Source organism: Saimiri boliviensis, chromosome 1 (genome assembly GCF_048565385.1).
Source record: "Saimiri boliviensis isolate mSaiBol1 chromosome 1, mSaiBol1.pri, whole genome shotgun sequence".
In the NCBI taxonomy this organism is placed as follows: Eukaryota; Metazoa; Chordata; class Mammalia; order Primates; family Cebidae; genus Saimiri; species Saimiri boliviensis.
The window spans coordinates 163590646-163608278 of record NC_133449.1 but is presented as its reverse complement, the minus strand read 5'-3'; the positions used below and the strand labels follow the sequence as shown (position 1 = coordinate 163608278).

Below are 17633 nucleotides of genomic sequence, written 5' to 3'. Positions count from 1 at the left end.
CACCTCCTGACATTTCCTAGTGTACCCCTAGCCTTGATGCCAAATGCGAGTTCCCATTTACCCTCCTGAGGTTTTTCTCTACCTCTCTGCTTTCATCTTTTATGCTACTTTGCCTCTGTAGGCATCTGAGTTAGCGGCTGCTGGTCTTGACTATTGAGTGGTATCCTCTGCAAACTGGTACCTCTCTACAGGGCTACATGCAAGGAAGCAACACCTTTATCCACACAACCTTAGGTCATTTGTCAGCACTGCAAGCGCAAGTGTGGAATGAAAAAATAGTCAAATTTACAATTAAGGGCTGGCCTTACCAGTAAGCTGAGCACATCCTTGGAAGATAGCCTCTTACCCAGAACTTGACTGCATGAATTCACTATTCATTCACCCTGAATTTTCTCCAGTTTCATTAAGACTGAGGGTAGAAGATATGAGACAAAGGATAGGGGTGCTTTACAGCAATACTTTAAAACTTAGTTATCTAAAATATATCTTAATGAACCATTAGTTCCTTAAGATGCTGTTTCTTGGGAGGAAAATGTCAGTTTGGAAATAGCTCATACATTGTCCCTCATCTTGGGGATTTATCTGGGCAAATGAAATATTCAGTAGTCCTGTCAGAAAGAAGTTCACCCACAATTCATACATAACAGATATTTATTAAGCACTTACTGTGTGCCAGGCACTGTTCTTTTTGGTGTTGGAGATTCAGTATTGACAGTCAATATTAAATCTGAATATTGACAGATTTGGTTCAGACAGTCCTGAACTCAAGTAACTTATTCTAGTGTGGAGTAAAGAAGACCTTACTCTCTTTCCAAATTTGTCTGACTTTAGAATGCTACTGAAAAATATTGCTTTATGCATAGTGCATAGCCCCTTGCAAATCCTATCTCTAGAGACCCTTCGTGATAGAGGAAGGACAGAGATTTTTACTTCTGTGAATGCATAAGAGAATAAGGCCACTCCAAATGCTTTAGAGAAACAGAAAATTTATTTATTATTTCTTGAAAAGTCAATTAACCCACCAGGGCAGACTTAATTTGGAAAGAACCACAGCCTCACCTGGCGCCTCAGGCCTGGCAAAGGTTTCTGAGAATATCACATGAAGGATGAAGGGTTAACTTGACGTTTCCCTCCAAAGTGGAGCCATTTTTCTCTGCCTCGAATACAACCCAGTTGGAAATGTGTTTGTTTTTCACTGTTTAATCTTCTGCATCACCCGCTGTTGATTAGATTTAATTAATTTATGTTTCTAATGAATTTAGAAACTTGCAGTGCTGTAACAGGAAAATTTTCAGACAGCATCTGGCCACCAAATGGATTGATTACCTTGTCTGCAAAAGTCTTCCAAACATCTGGGGCCTGATTTTGTGAAACATCCAGAGGCTCTTTCAAAGATAAGAAAATCCACACAGAAGAATATTGAGGAGAGAAAGAGTAAAGGTGCTAGAAATAGGTAGGGTTCTCTTTGATATGCAAACCTGGATCCTGGCACTCCCCCAACATGAAATCACATTTTTCTGCTTGTTGGCACAGTTTCAATGGCACCAAATAGGCTGATCTGAATCTATTTTGTTCAACATCATCAGATTCCACCAGGCCCAAGCCTGGCTGCTGTCCTGTGAACTTCTTTGGCACTTCCTTCTGTGTGGAAGCTCCCAGTGATCATTAAGGTGAAACATTTACAGAAAACATTGAGAGAGAGAAGCACTTTGCTCTCGTTCATTCAACAAACGTTTATCGGGAGCCCACTGTGTGCCTGGCGCTGAGCCATGTATTCCTCTTTAATAGCTGCTCTTGACAACAACCTTGCAGTATAGGCAGGTAGTGCTCTCTCATTCTCATAGATAGGACCGAATCATATGTAAAAATAACAGTAATTATTAAGGTTAACAGAAACACTACTAATATAGGATGCAGAGATATGCATACCCACACAGCAGGCGCTATATGAAGAACTTTATATGCATGAACTCATTTAACCCTCATAAGAAAACCATAAGGTAAATGTCATTATTACTACCCCCATTTTACAGATGAGGAAACTGAGCCACTGGAAGCTTATGTTAACCCATCTAGCCTTTGGCAGAGCCAGCCCTCTAACAGGGGCAGTCTAACTTGAGAGCTTTTGCTATGAACCACTCTACTTTACTACCTCCAGATACGATTCACTGAAGACCTACTATATGTTAGGCACTATCCTAGGGCTTTTACAACATCCTATTTTAACTACATTTACATGATATGCAGTGAGTGTTATTATCCCCAGACAAGAAAACCAAAGCCCAGAAACATTAAGTAACTTGTTGAAGTCACAAAGAGAGTTAGTAAGACTTAGGCTAGGGCTTAACTCAGGTCTGAGGGGCTACAAAGGCCACTTTCTGCTTACTGAGTTATCTGCTGATGAATGAGAGAAAAAATGAGTGTTAATAACTCAATAGCTTTTGCAAAGCTGCTCCAAGAAACAAATTGGTTAGACAAGTCAGAAGAGGGGACAGCCTGGCTGCTTTACACATCCCAGCCCACTCCAGAAAAGGGAAAGCTACAAAATATACTACAAAGAATAAGCAAATAGCTTCATCTAACAGAGGTAGGTGAAAGATGTTAGAAATCTTATTGCCTGACTGGCTTTTCTGGCTCAAGTTCAAAGAGGAATGACTGACAAGCAGGTGGGTTGCCCACAATATAAACAATAATTAAAAAAAGCCCACAAAAAAAAAAAAAAAAAAAAAAGCCCACAATACTGAACATCTGAAATTTTTTGCAGTGTTACACCATCAGGTCAGTACCTAATACATAGTATAAAACACAATTATATACAGTGCCAGTGTTGAAGAAACCCAGTTTGACATGGTTCTTGTGATAAAATGTAATTACTAAGTCTGGTCACTCCTTTTGCTTAAAAAACTTACTTTCTTTCACTTCTCTCTTGTCTACTGCCACTACCTAAACCTGAGTAGGTCCTTTCTACTTCTTGGACTTTTGTATTCCCTTCTCTGCCTGGAGCCATCCCCATCTCATATCCCCTTTGGTCTGGCTAATCTGTATTCATCCTTGATCCTCAGGTTTGACATCTCTTCCTCCAGGAAGCCTTCCTTGACTTTCCTTTTCTGGGTTAGAAGCCCATTTTAAGCACAATGTATATTTCCTCCTATTAGAGCATGTATTACACTGTAAAGTAAGTGTTTATTTGTTGGTGTCCTCACTGAGAGAGCATGTGTTGGTTACCAGTGTATTCCCAGCATATGAGTATGGTACATAATGTGTCCAATAAGTATTTCATTGACTAGATGAATGGGAGTGAACCTCAAAACATCCTCTTTGTTGGTCTCTCTGTTTGAAACCTCTCACCTCCACACTTTGTGCTACATTCCATCAGTCATTCATCTTTCCTTTAAACTTTCATAGTGTCATTTAAAAAAATCACTTCCCTTTGAACACTAACACAAAAGTCAGAATACTGATTAGCTCTGGGCCAAAGAGAATTGAGTCAGAGTGAGCAAGAGAAAACCTTACGGAGTCCTAAAAGTATCCGATACCTTTATGGGTAATGGTGACGTGGTTGTATGTATGTATAAAAGTTGTTAAGCTGAATTAAAGGAATAATGCACTTTACTGTAAGTAATTAACATCTCAGGATAAACACATGACTGTTTTGAAAGGTAACTTGTGTCGATAGGACAAAATCCAGACCTCCTTGCCCATTTTCATAGTTCTTCACTGATTGGCCCTAATTACTAAGTCTGGTCACTCCTTTTGCTTAAAAAACTTACTTTCTTTTACTTCTCTCTTGTCTACTGCCACTACCTAAACCTGAGTAGGTCCTTTCAAACTCACTTTTCTAAAACACATGCCCTGATCTTCTAACAGGTACTGAAACCCTTCTCACTCATTCCCATCTCTGTGCTTAAAATCGTGTTTTCTTACCCTAAATATTCATTTCTCTTCCTCCCACCTTCCAGAAGCTCCTCCTACTCTTGGAGGGCCAGGACAAATTCATCCACATGAATTCAACAAATCCACAAATCTCATAAATTCCTTTTTTCTCTGAACCTTTGACTATTTTGTCTGTTTCATTCATTTGTGCCAACATTTCCTGAGGACTGTAAGCTCCTTGAAGATAGGGATGTTATCTTATTTTCGATTTTTATATTTAGGATGGTGCCTGGTACCATGGTAGATTCTCAATATATGTTTTTTTGTGAATATACCAAGGACCTACTTATGTGTCCAGACTCTGGGCGCTATGAGCCTGTATAGAGATTAAAAAGGCAGGTCGTCTATGTCATTTAGAATGAAACCATAGTGGTGGTGTTAAGCCCAAGGACTTAGGATTCCCACATGATTTCAAATCCAGGTTTTGTAGCTCACTGGCTCTGACCCAGTGTATTCAATGGCCATCTCCAAAACTCAGTTTCCTTATCTGTAAAATGGGGACTCTCATAGGGTTTTTTTGAGGGTTACACAAGAAGAAATTTATTAGTGAGCTTTTACTGAATGTTGTTTTGCTAAGTAAAACACAATCATACCCAAATAAAAGCTTACGCTCTTGTTATAATGCAAAGAATGCAGCACGACGATCGATTTAGAGGGAACACTGAACACATGGTAGCTATTCTTATCAGAGCTATTACAATACAAATGCAAAGTTGCAGTGAGAAAAATCTATAAATTAGGAGGTAAAAACGTAGAAAGCAAGAGGAGTGGGCTCATTGTGAGATATATACATGTGCACAGAAACACAGAGTGAATTTAATCTATAAGAAATTCCTTAGGGAAATTCCATCACATCCCATTAACACGGTCCCAAAGGCAGGCGCTAGCCTCTGATCTTGACATATTTAATATCTTTGAAAAAATTCTGAAACCATAATATCTCAAAATGGTATACAAAAGCAAGTCTATCTGGGAGTTACAGGCAAATGCATTGTACCTTAGTTCTAGCTCACTTAATTCTTTAATTATCATAATTCCTAGTGCTTCTCTTCAAACTTTTGACCTTAATAGGATTATTGACAGTTAGGAAAGGAGAACACTGCTCAATAGGATTTTGACAGTTAGAAAGGAGAACACTCTGAGAAACAAGTTCTCAGTGTGTTCTTACACACTTATTTGAAAGACAACAGTTTAATAATTCTAATTCATGTATACTTCTATTCATGCAATCAATAATTCATAAAAATTCCTTAGCAGCATTTTTAGTGGCAACAGAAAGGGCAAAATATTTCTTCTCTTCCCTTTGCCTTCCTTTCTTCACTTAGTCATGCCTGGAGCCTGGAGAGCACAGAATTTCAAGAAAACAGTTTCCATGGTGATTCTTCCTTTGAGTACCCGACTGTATTTTGCTCTTTCTGGAGTGAATTAATGCTTCTTACTGCTTTCATGCTAAATATATTGTAGATTAGATTTGATTTCCTCTGCAGTGATATAGTTTTATTGGGAAAATGGAAAGTAAAAACACAGCATGAAGAAACTATATATTTCTGCCACGACACTATCAGAAGGAGGAAAAAAAAATATCGGTTTCAGAAAAAAATAACCAGCCATAGGGAAATGGATGCAGGTGTCTGGAAGCTAGGATACGCATGCATGCATCTAAATGTTGGAAGCCTGCCTTAGGAGATAATGATCTTAATTCTTCTATATGTTGAAGGCGTTATAAGTTGACCATAAAACACTGAGTTACAAGAAATACAGATATTTAGCGTACTGCCCTCCTCTCAGCACAGAAAATAAAGATCATATAGAACAAAAAAATCTTCAAACCTGCAACATGGCATTTATTTTATATTTTCTTAAGGAGAGCTTTGTTTTCTACTAAAGCTAAATAAGTGCTCTTCACTGACTTATTAAAATAGTTATGTGACCTTCCTAAGACTCTCATAGCACCCTGCATTTCCTGACACAGAATTTATCACATGTATTTACTATCCACTTGTCCATCTTCCTCACTAGATTTAAAAGGGTAGGGCTCATGTCAGTACTGCTCACTGTTATGCCTGTGTGCCTAGCAGGGCACATGGGAAGCTGAAAATTGTAACAAGAAAACTATGAAAGCAAACTCTGAGGCACTGAGGACTTTCTTGTAAAGCAACATCAGTAGGCTGTTGTGTTGCATAGCAATGGAATCTCATGTATGTTATAAATATTCAAATCTTAGCAGTAGCTATTGGTTTTCATAGTCAGTCCTACCTGGAGCCTTGATCTTTATTTGTGTTGGAGGCATTAAGGGATTAAAGGGAAGAATCCATCATGTGAGAGGAGGAGGAACAAAAAGCAGGTATTGTCCTGTGAAGGCTCCTTTTCCACCACTGCATTCCTACTCTCAGAGCCTGGAGCCAAGTACTCACTAGGCACCAAACAAGCAGGAAGAAAACCAGGATTTTGGTCAATTTGAGGCAACAAGGGAGTATTTAGCATCTACTCCAAACCAGGTATGACTGTCCTAGGTGCTGCTGGGGACAAAGAAGGCAACACAGGAATTTTTGGCCCCAGTAAGTTTATAGTCTCAAAGGGATTCTTTTGGGATCATGCAAAAGGGGAGTATGGTCAAGTACAAACACACATACACACCCTGATTATTAACAATAGTGACAACTAATATTCATTGAACAACCTACTCAGCACTCTTCAAACCACCATGTATGTATGAACTCACTTGATCCTCATAGCAAGTCTGTTTGTTCCTAGTATTTTCATTTGACATATAAAGAAATTGAGACTTTGAAAGTCTGGGTAACTTGCCTAACATCCTAAAACCAGTTTGTAATAGAGCTAAGATTCAAACCCACACAGTCTAGTCAGTATCTTAACAACAAAACCATTCTAAATCTCAGGCTCGTGGGATCTGATCTGAGAAAGCTACTTTACAAACCATTTGCCACAGTCTCTTTTGCTGTATAAATTATCCAAAGTTGCAGATGTTCATAAATGTTTCTGGGCAATCATCAAGATGCATAGCGGGCCATACACAGTTCTATATTTTAAGAGGAAACGCAGTTCTGTGGCTATGTAAATGTTAGATTTGCATAGCTCTGTAACTAGGATACACACTATGATAAGATTTCTTCTGGTTCATAAAGACTTTTCCATAAGAAGGAACAACTGGAGGATTACTGAATGTTAGGTTTCGTCCCATAGAACTTCCACACTCTAGTGTTTCGAGTTAGCTTTACAAAGAGAGGGGTTCTTTTGGAACTTCACTTTCTAACTACCTTTTAGGAAATTCAAAATTGCTCAGCTGTATGCTGAATTTGATTTCATGGAAAGCAGTGACAAGGACAAGATCTCATTGTATTAGCTCATAGATACTTCTCTTCATTCCAGAGTGTGGATTCCTCCAGCTATGTTAAACATTTATTTATGTATTTATTTTAAAAAAGGACAGGAAGAATGTGTATGAAGTCTGAAAGGGCAGGATTATAAGAGGTCTTGGTTTTTTTTAGTTTACATATTTAAAAATTTTATTTTTAATTGATGAATAATAATTGCACATATTTATGGGGTACAATTGATATTTCAATATATGTTTACATTGTGGAATAATTAAATAAAGCTAATTGACGTAACTATCACCTCATATATTTATCACTTTTCCTGGTGAGAATTTTTAAAAAATCTACTCTTTTGAGTGAAGTAATAAACATTGGAGACTCCAGAGGTAGGAAGGTCGAATGGGGGTGATGGATGAACTATTACCTATCAGGTGCAATGTACTCTATTTGGATAGATGCACTAACAGCCCAGACTTCACCACTATGCAACATGTCCATGGAACACAACTGCACTTGTCCCCCTAAGTCCCAAAAAAATAAAAATAAAAAAATAAATAATAAAAAATAAACAAAGCAATACCCCAAATCTGCTTTTAGCAATTTTGAAATATATGTTATATTATTATTAACTATAGTCACCAAGTTGTGCAGTAGATCTCTAAAACTTATTCTTCTTGTCTAATTGAAATGTTGTGTGCTTTAAATATCTTTCCATCCCCAATTCCTCTCACTTCCCCTATCTCAATCCCCAACTCTGACCACCAGTCCCTGGTAACCACTATGTTACTTGCTACTTCTATGAGTTTGACTTTTTTAGTGTCTACATGTAAGTGAGATCATGCAGTATTTGTCTTTGTGTGCTTGGATGAAGCTTAAAATTTTACTTTTGCTCCTTTGAGATAATTCTATTTCTGTTTTCTGTAATAAGCATATATAATTTTAAATACCACAAAGTAACTCACTCACTTTAAAAAACTGTTTTATTTTCTCTGAATATGATTACTAGGGAACCCCTCCTTTTTAAAGATGCAATGATTCCCCAACAAAAGGAAAGCAAGATATGATTACTAGGGAACCCCCCTCCTTTTTTTTTTAAGATGCAATGATTCCCCAACAAAAGGAAAGCAAGGTATGATTACTAGGGAAACCCCCTCCTTTTTTTAAGGTGCAATGATTCCCCAACAAAAGGAAAGCAAGAACAGGGAAAGGAAAGATACCAATGTAGTAAGTGCTACCTATAGGAGCTTAGAAGCAGGAAGTGGGAAAAAGTTTTCATCTCAGTATTCTCTATTCCACTGTGTGATTCCTATAAACAGAATAGGTTTAAATAAGACCTTTCCCGATGTTTAGTAACAAAAGGCATTACCACTTATTAAGCATCAAAAACATTTTATAGGTGTGTTCATTTTTTCTCCTAGAAGAGAGAATGGTGCTCAGAAATTATGTTCTTTACATGCCCAGAGTCACAGAGTTAACAGATCTCCATGAGTCTGCTGCAGTTCATAACCTGTTGGTTAATATTTTGCTCTCCAGTCTTCCCATGGAGCAAAGTCATACGCCAACATTTGGGTTTGGCTGTATCCCCACTGAAATCTCAACTTAAATTGTATATCCCAGAATTCCCACATGCTATGGGAGGAGCCTGGGGGGAGTTAATTGAACCATGGGGACTGGTCTTTCCCATGCTATTCTTGTGATAGTGAATAAGTCTCATGTGATCTGATGGGTTTATCAGGGGTTCCCACTTTTGCTTCTTCCTCATTTTCTCTTGCTGCTGCCATCTAAGAAGTGTCTTTTGCCTCCTGCCATGATTCTGAGACCTCCCCAGCCATGTGGAGCTATAAGTCCAATTAAACCTCTTTTTCTTCCCAGTTTCAGGTATGTCTTTATCAGCAGCATGAAAACAGACTATTACAGTAAATTGGGACCAGGTTTGGGGTGTTACTGAAGAGATACCCAAAAATGTGGAAGCAACTTTGGAACTGGGTAACAGGCAGAGACTGGAACAGTTTGAGGGGCTCAGAAGAAAACAGGAAGATGTAGGAAAGTTTGGAACTTTCTAGAGACTTGTTGAATGGCTTTGCCCAAAATGCTGATAGCAATATGGACAATAAAATCCAAGCTGAGGTGGTCTCAGGTAGAAATGAGGAACTTGTTGGGAACTGGAGCAAAGGGGACGCTTGTTACATTTTAGCAAAGATGCTGGCAGCATGTTGCCCCTGCCCTAGAGATTTGTGGAATTTTGAACTTGAGAGAGATGATTTAGGGATGATTTAAAAGGGAAATGGCATAAAGGTTTAGAAAATTTGCAGCCTGATTATGTGATAGAAAACAAAAACCTATTTTCTAGGGAGAAATTCAAGCTGGCTGCAGAAATTTGCCTTAGTAGCAGGAGCCTAATGTTAATCCCCAAGATCATGGGGAAAATGTCTCCAGGCCATGTTAGAAATCTTCATGGCAGCCCCTCCTAGCACAGGCCTAGAGGCCCAGGAGGAAAAAGTGGTTTCAAGGACCTGGTCCAGGTCCTCATGCTAAGTGCAGTCTAGGGACTTGATGTGCCCCATGTCCCACCACTCTAGCCATTGGTGAAAGGGGCCAACATACAGCTCGGGTTGCAGTTTCAGAGGGTGGAAATCCCAAGCCTTGGCAGCTTCCATGTAGTGTTGAGCCTGTGGGTACACAGAATCAAGAACTGAGGTTTGGGAACCTCCATCTAGCTTTCAGAAGATTTATGGAAATGCCTGGATGCCAGGCAAAAGTTTGCTGCAGGAGCAGGGCCCTCATGGAGAAGCTCTGCTAGGGCAGTGTGGAAGGGAAATGTGGGGCTGGAGCCCCTACTGGGGCACTGCCTAGTGAAGCTGTGAGAAGAGGGCCACCATCTTCCAGACCCCAGAATGGTAGATCCACTGACATCTTTCACTATGTGTCTGGAAAAGCTGCAGACACTCAATGCCAGCCCCTGAAACCAGCTAGGAGGGGGACTGTAACCTGCAAAGCCACAGGGGCAGAGCTGCCTAAGACTCTTACGTCAGTACGACCTGGATGTGAGACCTGGAGTCAAAGTAGGGCATCTTGGAGCTTTAAAATTTGACTGCCCCTCTGGATTTCAGACTTGCATGGGCCCTGTAACCCCTTTGTTTTGGCCGATTTCTCCCATTTTGAATGGCTGTATTTACCCAATACCTGTATCCCCCCATCGTATCTAGGAAGTAACTAGCTTTCTTTTGATTTTACAGGCTCATAAGTGGAAGGGACTTACCTTGTCTCAAATGAGATTTTAGACTGTGGACTTTTAGGTTAATGCTGAAATGAGTTAAGACTTTGGGGTACTCTTGGGGAGGCATGATTGGTTTTGAAATGTGAAGACATGAGATTTGGAGGGACCAGGGCAGAATGATCTGGTTTGGCCCCACCAAATCTCAACTTGAATTGTATCTCCCAGAATTCCCATGTGTTGTGGGAAGGACCCATAGGGAGGTAAGTGAATTACAGGGTCCGATCTTTCCCCTGCTATTCTCATGATAGTGAATAAGTCTCATGAGATCTGATGGGCTTATCAGGAATTTTTACTTTCGCTTCTTTCTCATTTTCTCTTGCCGCGGCCATGTAAGAAGTGCCTCCTGTCATGATTCTGAGGCTTCCCCAGCCATACGGAACTGTAAGTCCAATTAAACCTCTTTTTCTTCCCAGTCTCAGGTATGCCTTTATCAGCAGCATGAAAATGGGCTAATACAGGAATATTATACTTATAGCATTAAAAAGAGAGGTGGTCAGGGAAGCCTGAATGGCCATGAGGAGTCTGACCAGGAAATATGGCCAAAACATATTCTCTGCACTTCAAGAAGAAACTGATGAGATCTTTGAGGCTCTCAGTAGAAAGGGGTAGGGAGGAAGACTCAGCCATATATAAGGTGTGAGTTTGGAGAGATAAACACAGGTTAGATGTATCTTCCTGCTGAAGCTACGTACAACACACCAGCTGGCTCCTTTTCCGATCTCCGCTTTATTAGCTCAGCCAACAATCATAGTTTGTTACTCTTCTCAAAAATAAAATATTGTATGTGTCACAAAGACATCCCTGACAGAAGACTGTGTTCCAAGTGAGTTAGAATGAATGGAGACAAAAATGGGATGTTTTCAAGTATGCACAATTATTGCCAGTTACCGGCACTTACAACAGCTGTAAAATCTGTGGTACTGCTGGCTACCTGACGTTTGCTGCAGCCTCAGGACTCTGATGCCTGGACTTTTTCAGTCTTATAGTGTCCATTGGCTTTCTGTTTATAGTGCTGGGTGGAAAATTAAAATTAGTTTGCAGCTATACTGTACTGAGAGTACTCTACGTGGCAGAGAGAAGGCCAACTTGCATTTCTGTATATTCTTCTCCTCTCCCTCTTCATTTTCCATGGCTTACCATAGAGTTTAACTGAGTAATCAAGAGCTTGGGCTTTGAAGTCAGATGGATCTGAGGGTCAAAGCACATTTCTGCCATCTATTAGCTGCACAACCTTGGGAGAGTCAGTCACCCTCATTCTCAATTTCCTCCTCTGTAAAACAGTAAAGAAAATCTTTCTGCTTTTAATGAAGAAGGTGTGCAGATGAAATGAGATAATGCAAACAAAGGAGCTAGCACAATGCTTGGTATCTGACAGATCCTCAGTAAGTCTTAGAAAAACAACAATGTGACCCAACTGACAAGAATTTGGACAGAGTGGGTAAGTCCATTCAATTTTTTTTGTCTTTCCTCTATGAGAAGTTTATCATCTCATGATGGGGTCATACTAATTTCTCTATCTATACTGTTGGCTATAGCCTTTCTTTGTGACCCCAAAGTTAGAAACATAAATATCTATCACTGTCTTGATGATTAAGATAAGGTCCAGGAACTCTTTACCTGTTTACAGTTTAAAAACAACCTTCTGTGTAGATTTTTGATGGATTGCAGAGATATTTATGACTCAGGCCTCCTGGCAAAGTCCTTGATGCTGACTCATTCATTATCCCAAGAAAGGAAAAGGCAGCTGAAATCATCACTCATTTATTCTGCTTCTCACTTATGGTGAAAGGTCAAAGGTAAGTCACTCAGCATAGGGCTAAATATGAGAATTAGAATTTCAATAACTTCTTTTGACCACAAGAGAAAACAGCATTTCTAATGTACATACATTCATAAAAATGTTTCCAAGGACCTCCTTAATACAAGTGCTGCAACATTGATAAATGATAATATTCTGTCTGAACCCTCAGGCTTCCAGCTCTAAATACATGGAAACTACTGTTTTTTCACAGAGCAAATGAAAACCAAGTTTTTTCAGCTGATGGAAAGGGAGGATGGACAAAAATAGAAAGGAGGCATGATTTGGAATTTCCACAGTGTCTACAGCCTTGAAATCAGGAACAAAGAGCACTCTTGCAGAGATGTAAGAAGAAATATAAAAGGTTCATAAAACAAACCTGGAAGTGAATTCCAGTTGAAACCCATGCTCATGGTAAAACATATTTTTTACCACAAACAGTAATAGCTTCAACAGCACTGTCAACGTCAGACTATAATAGGCAGCAAATACATCAATAAAATTTACCGTATGTAAAAAGCTTAGGAATATGCAGATCAGTAGAAGAGGAAATACTAATAACTAACCATTACTTGAGTACTTTGTGTCAGGTGCTCAGCTACAAACTATAAATGTATTCTTTCATTTACTTCTCAATCAGCACTATGAGATTGATTTTACTTCTATATAGAGTCTGTAGCTGGGAACTCCAGGCTTACAGCTTGTTCAAGACACACTGTTAGTGAAGGAGACCGATTCTAAAGCATATCTTCTGCTATTGCTGCTTCAGCAAAGTTGTGTTGAAAACAGTACTATCTATTGGCCATAAATTACTGATACACACTCACTATGAAAATTATTTTTACACACTCAACATTACCCTTGATTCTAGATACAGGATACAGGAGAGGATGTGGGTAGAATTTGGGCTTCTGGGTCACCATGAACTCTCAGCATCACTTCCTTCACAGATGTAAATCAGTGGGAGGTGCTGTTCCCGCAATCTGGTTACTCATATTCTACCCTAAATATTCAAGTAATCCACTCAGTGCCAGTTATGTGGGAACATGGGATAAAACTTACAGTATTTTCCAACATACCCACAACCATCTGATCTTCAACAAACCTGACAAAAACAAGCAATGGGGAAAGGACTCCCTGTTTAATAAATGGTGTTGGGAAAACTGGCTAGCCATGTGCAGAAAGCAGAAACAGGACCCCTTCCTGACACCTTACACCAAAATTAACTCCAGATGGATTAAAGACTTAAACATCAGACCTGACACCATAAAAACCCTAGAAGAAAATCTAGGCAAAACCATTCAGGACATAGGTGTAGGCAAGGACTTCATGACCAAAATGCCAAAAGCAATGGCAACAAAAGCCAAAATAGACAAATGGGACCTAATCAAACTCCACAGCTTCTGCACGGCAAAAGAAACAGTCAGTAGAGTGAATCGGCAACCAACAGAATGGGAAAAAATTTTTGCAGCCTACCCATCTGACAAGGGGCTGATATCCAGAATTTACAAAGAACTAAAGCAGATCTACGAGAAAAAAACAAACAAGCCCATTCAAAAATGGGCGAAGGATATGAACATATACTTTACAAAAGAAGACATACAGGAGGCCAACAAACATGTGAAAAAATGCTCATCATCACTGGTCATCAGAGAAATGCAAATCAAAACCACATTGAGATACCATCTCACACCAATTAGAATGGCGATCATTAAAAAATCTGGAAACAACAGATGCTGGAGAGGATGTGGAGAAATAGGAACACTTTTACACTGTTGGTGGGAATGTAAATTAATTCAACCGTTGTGGAAGACAGTGTGGCGATTCCTCAAGGACCTAAAAATAGAAATCCCATTTGACCCAGCAATCCCATTACTGGGTATATATCCAAAGGATTATAAATCATTCTACTACAAGGACAGGTGCACACGAATGTTCATTGCAGCACTGTTTACAATAGCAAAGACCTGGAACCAACCCAAATGCCCAATGATGATAGACTGGATAGGGAAAATGTGGTACATATACACCATGGAATATTATGCAGCCATCAAAAACGATGAGTTCACGTCCTTTGTAGGGACATGGATGAACCTGGAAACCACCATTCTCAGCAAACTGACACAAGAGCAGAAAATCAAACACCGTATATTCTCACTCATAGGCGGATGCTGAACAATGAGAACACATGGACACAGGGAGGGGAGCACTACACACTGGGGTCCGTTGGGGGGAAATGGGGGAGGGGCGGGGGGGTGGGGAGGTGGGAAGAGATAGCATGGGGAGAAATGACAGATACAGGTGAGGGGACGGAAGGCAGCAAACCACACTGCCATGTGTGTACCTATGCAACAATCTTGCATGTTCTTCACATGTACCCCAAAACCTAAAATGCAATAAAAAAAAACCTTATAGTATTTCCAAAGTATAGGGCTGAGTGGTCAAAATGAATGGTAGTTTGGAATTGCTAAATGTTATTTTGGGCAATGACAACATAAATAGTTTTGCAAGATATATAATCAATTGGGGGTAAGGGCTTCTTCTAGTTGCAACACAGCAGATACCCAACAGAGCTACCCTTGGCCCATATGTTAAATAAGCAAGTTCTCAAGTTATAAATATTCTAAATAAGTGAACAGAAGACTACCCATAAAAATTTCACTCAGTAAGAAGCATGTGAACTAATACAAGTAGACTTGCTAAGGCTTGAGACTAGAGAGAGAAGAGGACAGGACACTGAATTCTCATATAAAAGTTGTTCTAAGCTTGGGCTAGAGCTTTAGACCAAACCTCCCTCAAAAAACTCTAGAATTGGCATCCAGTTTGAGAAGGTCATAAGTAGATTTGGGACAAGGAAACCAAAACCACACACACCACACACACACACGTGCGTCATTTACACAGTAGCATAGGTTGTAATTACTATCATGGGGGAATGCTGCTTACCAGGACCCTACTCAAGGTCTTTGCAATGTACATGCTGGAAAGTGCTGATTTTGTATTGAATTTGACTCGTGGCAATTATAATAGCAGTAGTAGTTGTGGTGCTGGTAGTAATAGCAGTGGTATAATAACAGTTAACATGTGTTGAGCATTTCCAGGAATTGTTTTCAGTGTTTTATGTGTATTACCTGATAGGGTTGTTGTGAAGATAAAATGAATTAGGTATTATCATTATGCCTTTTTTTTTCTTTGAGACAGTCTCACTCTGTTGCTCAGGCCGAGTACAGTAGCATGATCACAGTTCATTGCAGCCTTAACCTCCCAGGCTCAAGCAGATCCTCCCACCTTAGCCTCCCAAGTAGCTGGGACTACAGATGCATGCCACCATGCCTGGATAATGTTTTAATTTTGTTGTAGAGATGGGATCTCCCTGTGTTGCCCAGGCTGGTCTTGAACTCCTGGGCTCAAGAACTCCTCCTGCCTTGGCCTCCCAATGTGCTGAAGTTACAGGTGTGGGCCACTATGCCTGCCCATTATACATTTTTAACAGATGGATAAACTGTGTTAAGTGCCCTAAATACAGTATCTCATTCAGTTCTCACAATTACCTATCTACTTTATTATTCCCACTTTGCAGGTGAGAAAACTGAAGTGCAGACTGGTTACTTACAGTCCTACAACTCAGTAGGTTAAAGAACTGGAATTCACTTCCAGGTTAATTTCAAAGCTCATGTTCTGAACTGCTACATTACAATTTTGGTATCAGTATTACCCCTCATCCTGTTCCAGAGACCCACTCCCTGGCCATGCTTCTGTGCTCATGAGATTGAGATGCAGCATCTTTCAAACTGAGACCTCTGCTGTCAAATGGGATAAAATTAATGTCTACTTCAAAGTGCTGGTGTGACAGCCAAATCCTATAATGTATAGAGAGGATTTGCATGGTACCTTCCATATAAAGACCTGATATTAATGTTTTAGAATTCTATTAGACTGGTGGAAAAGTAATTGCAACTTTTGCAACTAGTTTTAATGGAAAAAGTTGCAACTACTTTTGCACCAACCTAAATCACCATTGTTATTACACTCCCCTCTCCTTGCCAATAGCATTTCCTTCCAGGGATCAGAAGGAAGCTGAGGATGAATTGCTCTAGGAGAAGTAAGAAGGCCAAGGGTTAATGTGTAAGAGATGAACTGAGCTAGAAGAGAGGAAAAGGAGAGGTGGAATTGCTTTGGATTTCATTGCTAGGAACCCCCATCTTTTTTATTATTTGCATAAATCACTTGGCTTGAAGACACCACAGGCCAAGCCTCCAAGTGTACCAATGATAATAAATTGGGTGGCACAATAAATAATGGGTAAAACCAGGCTGCCAAATGAAGAAGAATTTAGGTCATTTAAATCCCAGGCTATGAGTTGTCAAATCCAGTTTAATACTGGTAAGTGGAGGATAATAATTCTTAGCAAACAGTTCCCTCCCACCAAACCCCCCACCACAATCCTTTCTCTCCTTCTCCCACCCCTTGCAAACAGACAGAGAACCCTGAGGGGATTTGCAGAATGAAAAGGGATGGTATATACTGACCAGATATGAGCCAAAGTTATTACATAATAATCCCAGGTGCCTCAGCTTGGGCTGAGAGCAAATAGGAAGAGTTAATAGAACGCTGCAAGGTTCGATTAGCTGCAAAGGAGATTCTAAATCAGAGCAGGTTTTATACAATTAAATTGGATGAGGGACAAAAGAGTCTCACACTTGAGTATAATGGAAAAGTGGAAAGGATAAGGGAAATATAAAATCATGGACATTGCTGGAATGGCTATGGAGTGGCCCAAGGGTAGAGTCAATGCTGAGGGACACTTGTCAAAACAAAAGACAACTTAGTCAACCGTTCTTAGTAGCTGTGATTGTTCTTACAAGACTCACACCGACATTCAGAGATAGAGCAGCAGGATCCCACCTGATGACACTAGAATTTCAGGAATAAAGAATCATCCATTGCTTGATTTGATGATGATGACTTATTTCATTCATTCAATAAGTATTTATTGAGTACCAAATATGTGGTGGGCATTGTTCTAGAATAGAGGGGACAGGATTACATAAAGCAGACTGTGATGGTGACTGATACAGTTTGGCCGTGTCACCACCCAAATCTCATCTTGAATTTCAGTTCAGTTCCCATAATCCCCATGTGTTGTGGGAGGGACCAGGTGGAGATAATTGAATCATAAGGGCAGTTTCCTCCACCCTGTTCTTGTTATAAGTGAGTCAGTTCTCATGAGATCTGATGGTTTCATAAGCGGCTTTTCCCTTCACTGGGCATTCATTCTTCTCCTTCC

General features: G+C 39.8%; 1 protein-coding gene across 12 annotated transcripts in view; it reads right to left on the bottom strand.

Moving 5' to 3' along the window:
* PPP2R2B (protein phosphatase 2 regulatory subunit Bbeta) overlaps positions 1 to 17633 on the bottom strand; it is a 520898-nt gene that overhangs the window by 155199 nt on the left and 348066 nt on the right. The window lies entirely within an intron of this gene.